The 8372-nt window shown below is 38.7% G+C and overlaps 1 pseudogene; it reads right to left on the bottom strand.

Annotated features, from left to right (window-relative positions):
* Window positions 1–1046: 1046 nt before the first annotated feature.
* Window positions 1047–6878, bottom strand: LOC131869911 (uncharacterized; annotated as a pseudogene).
* Window positions 6879–8372: the final 1494 nt, after the last annotated feature.

Raw genomic sequence — 8372 nt, forward strand, 5'->3', positions numbered from 1 at the left:
TGTATTTGGCTTTGTCCCTTTGTGCTACTACATAGACTGCATCTTTGTGTTCTCTTCAACATGATTTAGGACATTCTTTTTTACATCCTTTCTTCTCATTCTTCGTGATTGTTGCCAACTATCCATAAGCACTATTCTATCTTTATATCACTGAAATGGTGACCTTGGATTGTATAGAAAAGTTTATTTTCCTTTATCTCTACCCTTGGTTGATGCAAAACTCTTCTCTAATACTTTTTTTCTCCATATAAATAAGCCATTTTATTTATACCTTCTTATTTTGTGGCCTCTTATTGATTCATTTTGGCTATTGATTTACTCCCTTATTAGACAGGGGTGTCTTAAGATCGGTCTCTAATTTTGGACCTATAATTTCTCTTTTGATAATACTATGAACACCTTATTATACTAACACTATAACAATCATATAGTGAATATGCGTGCCTTGTTTTACCCTTCATGTTGTCCACTATCTTAGATCTTGATGTTGCAATTGTATGATACTTTATTTTCCATGCATTGAGATTGTACGAAGACTATATTTATTGATAATGATTGCCAAGTTAACTACTGCTACAACTGTGAAAATAATGTTGTTCTCTATTTTGGAAGGCTGGAATCATGTTTTTCCTTGTATGCTTTCTTTTGGCTATTGTGGACAGAGCTATTTACTATTTATTGTCCTTAGGCATCATTGTTATGTGCTTTGACCCTTATTGATATGAGTTTCAATGATTGTCACATATCAGTCCTCCATCACTATTATTTTCCCCTTTGAAATTCTCAAAAAATGTCAATGAATGTTCTTTCTCTTAGGCCTTCTATATGACTACCCTAGCCTCTTTGCATCATTTTATTAGGCCTTCAATGAATGTTCTTTCTCTTAGGCCTTCTAAAGTGCAATTCCTTTTCTTTTTCCTTCTGATTTTTTCACTGTCACTTTCATCCTCCAAGTCAGATGTCCTCGCCCTTTTCTTTCTTCTTGTTTTTTCATGCTCATTGTCATGCTTTGAATTATTTTTCTTTCTTGGTGACTCCTCACTGCTCTCACTGTCAGTTTCACTCTCAGAATCTGAGTCTGATGTATCAGAATCTGACAAACCTGATGAACTAGAAGAATCGTCATTAGAGGTAGATTCATCTGACTCAGGAATAGACTTTTGCTGCTGCATTATAAGCCTTGGCATATTCTTCAAATGCTCACGAAAACTCTCAGTGATACCACCAAGACCAATAGAAGTAAATAAATTGATAGCAAAACGTGAATTTTTGGGATTGTCCTTTGGAAAAATTGAATCAAAAGACTCCTGTATTGTTGGATCGTTCAACCTTTCATTAAGCAACAATATACCAAGTTTCTCTGCCAGCTCCTGGAAGAGAATCTTTATAAAAATACAGGAAGAGGAAGTAGTATCTTCCTCTATCAGACGTATATAAGCAAGACAATGCCATGGAAGAGCATTTGTGCCAAGTAAGTGGGCAAAAAACTTTGCAACATTGCGTAGTTTATTTGTTTCCAGTCTGTGTATCATAGAATACTATTGTACAAAACACTTACCAAAAAATTCCTGATAAATTTTATTGATCATACAGAATCTTTGCCCAACAAGACCATAATAATGAAGGTATGTTCTCTCTTGACTATAGCATTCTAACAGCATGATGCATAATTCCATCTCTTGACCAGGTTCAAGCTTGATCTTTAGTAGCTTATGACCAACTTCCTCAAAATCAGCACTTGACATGATTGTCAAATAAATTGTACGTCTTAAATTGACCCACTTTGTCTCTATCTCATCTTGTATTCTCAGTGCTTCCTCACCTTCCTCTTCATCATCATCATCATCATCATCTGAATCATCACCTGAATCATTCTACCCTTCTACTTCATCTGAAGAAGCATCTCCAAGGATATCTTTCTTCAGTTTTTCATAGGTTGCCTCATGCTCTAAGAAATCAGGATCTGGCTTGAAAACATCCAAACCAGCTTCTTGATCAAGTTCATCTTCTAGGAAAAATTCATGTGTTAACTAATCTTCTTTCTCTACAAGGTCCAATTATGGACACACAGCTAGATGACCCTCTAACTTAGCTTTGTGAATTGCAAAAAGGCCTTCAATTAAAAACTGTACTCGTTTGCCAATTTCCCCCTCATGGAGAATACCTCTAAATCTTTCAAAAATCCCATAGAGACCTTTGGGTGAAAGTTCTTGCAACAAAGAACCACATTCTTTCACGAACCCAACAGCAACCTCTACACTGTCATCTGTGGGGTTCTCTAGTAAAAGGGTGAGAAGTTCCAAGGCAATGATCTCATGTGCAACTTGTTGATTCACTAAATGAGCTATGAATTTGGCTGCTGCTATCAACATGTGCTTGTCATTGTGTTTGTATGCCCTCTTAAGCTGCAAAACAATTCTTCGCAAAAGCAGATTGCCAACTTCAGGAAATTTTGTATTTACCACAACAACCAATGCAGCAAAAACATATGTAAATCCAAGGGATGCCATTTGGGATTTCATACAAGACCTACAAAATAGACCCCTCCTACAGATGAGATTGTCTGCAAACAACTTTGGAATGGTGTTCTTGATGTTAGATGAATTTACCTAGTTTACTAACCCATTGATACTCTTCTGAAGGACATCCCATGTCATGTGCTGGTATTCCACACCGCTCTTGTCTTCCACATCTTTCATCATTTGAGCCAGCTTAAATGGGGGAATGTAAACACCCCCACTTCTTCCAACACCCTTCTTAGCTGCTCTTATAGCACCTTCGCCATTCCTATTTTGAGATGGAGCAGACACGACACCAGAAGTTTTCACTTCCACTACCCTTTGTCCCTCTTGTTTCCATAAGGCCCTTTACCACTTAATTCGTGCTTATTTCTGTACATAAACCCATCAGGAAGCATGAGTTTTTGCATATAAGCTCGCCCAAATATTTTACAGTTATTTTTCATCAAGATTCCCTCAGGAGCTAGCAGATCCTGCTTCCATACTTTAATTTTGTTTTCTCAAAGGACAATCCTAAAAAATCTATGCATTGCAAACAACTTTTTACACCTTTGTTGGTTGTGGTGGTGTCACAGAGAGTTTACATCAATAAATGAAGAACATGCCAATGCTTTTAATGCAGCAGTAGAAATCTATCTCTTATTCAATATCTCTAGTGAAACCCCCATGATCTTTTGTTGGAGTAGAATTTGTTATATTCTAGAAAGGGCCTTGTCCTTTGTTGATGGGATATTCATCTACCTCAAGAAATAACTGTTCTTTTCTCCAACAAGAAGTGGAACTAACTGAAGATCTAGCACCATGAAATGAATCCTCAAAAGGATTACTATAGTTAGTTTTGGTAGATAATGATCTGGGTAAAATACTAATGTGGCTTTAGGAAACATTATGTACTAGCTTAGCATACTCTAACAACTTTGGTGTGATGTGCTACATCCAATTAAGTCTCCATCGGTATCTCTATTGTGTTTATGATCTCTAGATTTATGATCTCTATAATATAACTAATATGCGATATCTAGATTTATGATCTCTATAATATAATAATCCCATAATTATGTTTCCACACATCTATACCACAACACAAACATCATGCTAGTGTTCAGCCATAGCAATTGATATCCTAATTATAGAATGTGAAATATGCACATAACTATGAATAAAGATTAAGAAAAACAAAGAAAGATGCTTATTGCAAACATAAATGACTAATGGACAAGAATTGAATTCATTGTAGATAGTTTTGAATATCAAATTCACTTATTTGTGTGCATTTAGTAACTCATGTACTTGTGGCCAACCATTTATCTCTTTCATAAATTAATCGTTTATTAATAACATTAATAAATGGCTGAGTAATTATGTTTTAGTTGAAATTGAAAATAAAATATTTTATTTCAGGATAGCTCACACTATTCCCTATCATATTTTAGACTCTCGGTTTTGTTAGTAGTGGTTTGATGTCTTTGGAGCTGATCATTGCATTTCTTTAGTTACGTTTGCTAGCGTACTCCCAACCTATGCCAAAATGGGAGCTTTGGAACAGGGTATGGACATCCATCAAAGCCAAAATGGGAGCTTTGGAACAGGGTATGGACATCCATCAAAGCACAAAAGATAGAGGAATTTTGTCAGATGTAGTTGCAACTGTTCTGTTAGACATGTGTGCAAAATGTGGAAGCATAGACAAGTCACAGGAACTATTTGACGGATTGCCTCAAAGAAATGTGGTTTCCTGGACTGCAATGATTGTCGGATATGCACAAAATGGATTTGTTGAGAAGGCTTTAGAAACTTTTAAGCAAATTCAATTAGCAGGTGTAAAGCCAAATTCCACGACCATTGCTACTATCCTCCCTGCCTGTGCCAAAATGGGAGATTTGGAACAGGGTATGGACATTCATCGAAGCATAAAGGATAGAGGAATTTTGTTAGATGTTGTAGTTGCAACTGCCCTGGTAGACATGTATGCAAAATGTGGAAGCATAGACAAGGTACGTGAACTATTTGATAGAATGCCTGAAAGAAATGTTGTCTCATGGACTGCAATGATTGTTGGATATGCACAAAATGGATTTGTTGAAAAGGCTTTAGACACTTTCAAGCAAATGAAATTGGTAGGCATAAAGCCAAATTCCACAACCTTTGCCAGCATCCTCCCTACCTATGCAAAAATGGGAGCTTTGGAACAAGGTATGGACATCCATCAAAGCATAACGGATAGAGGAATTTTGTTAGGTGTTGTACTTGCAAATGCTCTGCTTGACATGTATGCAAAATGTGGAAACATTGACAAGGCTCATGAATTGTTTGATACGATGCCGCAAAGAGATGTGATCTCATGTGAACAATCAACACGCGCGTATACAGGAGGAAGGGATTGCTACGACAAAATTGAACGCTCACTCCTCAATCACAGTTCTATGGTTTTACAAGGAGTGGATTCCTACAGGGTATTACGCATTCTGGGAACCACACCTTTGACTAGAAGCCATCCGGCCTGAGATTGGATAATCAATATGAATACAAGATTGACCAATTCGCATTAAAAACTAGGGCAATTTGCACAAAAAAGGAATCTCTTGAATGGTATATTTTTTGCAAATGAAATTAAGGTGAAGAATCTACCTCCTACATGGGATTGCAAGCAATGCCACAAATGCCTTCGACATGGGTTTGATGTTGTTGGGGGTTGACGTCGCCACAGATGCCTACGCGGGATTGCAATGCACAAATGAATTGCCCTCTTCTTCTTTTTTAAGTAATGGTTGTTGTCATTGGAATTATGACGAACTCGAGCACTTTTTTGAAAAAAAAAAAGAAAATTTTCATTGCTAATGCCTTCTTCGTCGAAACCAAATGGCAAATTGCCGTCGAAATTCTAACGAATTCGGGCATTTTTTCAAAAAAAAATCAAATTTGGCCACAATATACCTTCTCCGTCGGAAACCTCAGTCAGAAATCTAGTCCAAATGTATTAGTTCTTCAAATTGGGGCTATGGTTTGAGTGGATGTGATAGAATTCATTGGTGGGAAGACTCATGTCATGTGTCATTTGAAACAAGGAAGGAGAACGTTGGACGCGCAAGGTAGGAAGGGATGGTCATAGGTGATTTGACCCTGCTGAAACTATGATAGTTAAGGACATCACTAATTCAAAAGGTTGTCAAGATTTCAAACCAGTAATGATTGAGTGCAGTGTGGCTTTGATGGGTGAAATTTTCAAAACTGACGACTCCTCCTATATGAGTTATTCATTTCCATGTGGCAAGGCAATTAGTAGTTGCATATCTATATTGGCTTAGTGCAAGGGTGGTTGAGAGAAGGCAAAGTGCAAGGTAGAGCCAAGATGGAGGAAAACTTCTCCCTTGCCATGTTGAAATAGCAAGGAGCTTTCAAGGGAGTAATCACAAAGGAAAGGATGTGCAACATATTCAAGATTGAAGAACCTCAATTTCTATGTATGGTGGACATACTTTTGGGTGAAGCTTACATGAAAACCAAATTTAGATTTCGCATAAACACGAATGTAGCTTCCATTTTTTTAGCATGGTGCTTGGAATTGGGAACAAATGAAGATGCAAAGTGGGTCATGAGGGAGTGTGTAAGGGAGGAATGGAAAGAGGGGCTAGATATGTTCTTAGCTATGGCTCATCATGGGGAAGGCTTCATCACCAAGAGTGGAGAATGGGGACCCATGCTATTGATTTTGAACCTCATTTGAGACCATTTTTGGTATGGGGTGTAAATGATGATTGAGAGGCTTGAAGAGTTGAGACTCAAGATGGTTGCAGCCATTTAAGAGAATATTTAAGAAACATAGAAGTTGCACTTCAAGATCAGGAGACTGAGGAAAAGAGAAAGAAGAAAAAGAAACAAATCTTCAAGAAGGAAGATTACTAGTTAAGGATAGGAAGGCCAAAGGGAGAACCTTCAAACCAGTAAAACATTGTGTTATTTTTTAGTTGGTTGGTGTTTATGGTTGCTTATGTATGGTTTGGTATTCATAGTTGAAATATGGCTATTATGTATTGTAGTTGAGAGGGATTGAGAAGTATGGTTGGTTGGATTTTGGAGTAGATATGATCATTCTAGTTTGTATGTATCAAGAAGTTAGGGTGGTTTGGGGTGGTATGGATTTGCCAAATTTTGTAAATTGAATATGTAATCTTTACTATTATTAATATCAATAAAAAAATATTGTCAATTAAAAAAAAGGATAAGAATGAATATAAAATAAAAATATAATAATAACTATTTGATACTAAAAATGGGCTCTCCCTCTCACTGCAACTCTACCATTATCACCCCTTCCCCTAGTTGCTTCTCCCTCTTTGCCATTGCTCCTTCTGCTTGCATTATGGCTAGCTTTGTGCCTAGAGTCTTTGGGGTGGGGGTGTGCGTTGGTGGTAGTCACGTCCCCTCCATGACCTCCCTGTTGTTTGCCTCTGTGGCAGCTTATGGCGTTGTTACAGCTACTAATGGCACTGCTCTATCCTCTATCTTCTCTGGAATGCCCTCATCATCCATTTCCCCCCCTCTTCCTTCTCGTGTGGGGGTTGTTGACAACCTGGTTGGTGGCGGTTCTTCTTGTGCCCTTGATTCTTGTTGATGGTTCTACTCTCCCCTATGTGGACTTGGTTGTTGTGGGGGTTGTGATTGGGTGCCCTCCCCCACCTGTGGATTCCCTATCAGAGGGTGTTGTTGTTGTCGACTCTCTACATAATGCTTCTTAGTTGGTTGCTACAGGTGCTATGGTTCCACCCAGACCTTCTATTACCAGCAAGCGCAACTGTGCTCATGTTACCAGATCTATTTCCTAGCCCTCTAGGGGGGTTCGTCTGCTTCCCTATGCCAAATCCTCCCCTATGGTGGTTTGTGGATAGGATGTGGTGGACAACATTGGGTTCTACCAGAGTTGTGCTTTAGTGTGCAAATTCTTAGGGCTCTGGCCTACACTATCAAACCTCCATAGCTGGGTGAGTAACTTTTGGAAGCCCTTGGTGACTCACAATATTGACCTTTTTCCTTATGCAAAAGGCTTTTTCATTGCTTCGTTTACTACTTCAGTTAATCGTGATTTAGTTTTGGGTAAGTTGTGGGCTTGGGGAGTGCATTCTCTCTCTTGCAAACCTTGGTCAACTTCCTTCAATCCTCTCACTGAACCGCTCAACGTGCGTCCAGTGTGGGTTCACCTCTTTAATCTCCCTCATCATTTTTGGGAGCATTCTTTCTACGAGGCTATCGGCAACTCTATCGATCGTTTCTTAAAGGTTGATGATGCAACGTCTTGAATGGACCACACTACCTTTGCCCGCATCTTAGTCGATATTGACATCTCCTCGCCTCTTCCGGGAGATGTGGTTCTCATGGTTGGGGATCGACCTTGGACTCAATTGCTAGACTTCGAGGGTCTCCCCTTTCGCTGTTGAAAATGTTTCTCTACGAGTCACCTCGCTTCGAACTACTCCATTTCTCGCCATAAAGGTGATGCTACTTGGTGGAAGGATGCTACCGTCGATCGCCTGACCATCTATGTTGTTGATCTGAATCTAGATGGCTTCTCTCATGAGGTTGAGGTGCCTCCTACTACTGTTGATGTTGCAGTTGATTCCATCGTGGCCCCTTCCGCCCCCGTGGGCTCACTGTAGTACCCTTCCTCGTGTGAACTCATTAGAATCATATTTTATTATTGTTTACTTTCAGTGGATACATTACCATGATGTGTTATTCAGACTTATATGACATTATTTCATGCTTTATCTGGATATGAGATGCATAATTTATTTGCAGTAATTCAGTACTTGTGATTTATGGCATTTTATGGATTATTGTTATGTACTGACATTTTAC

The sequence above is a fragment of the Cryptomeria japonica genome, chromosome 2, assembly GCF_030272615.1.
Source record: "Cryptomeria japonica chromosome 2, Sugi_1.0, whole genome shotgun sequence".
In the NCBI taxonomy this organism is placed as follows: Eukaryota; Viridiplantae; Streptophyta; class Pinopsida; order Cupressales; family Cupressaceae; genus Cryptomeria; species Cryptomeria japonica.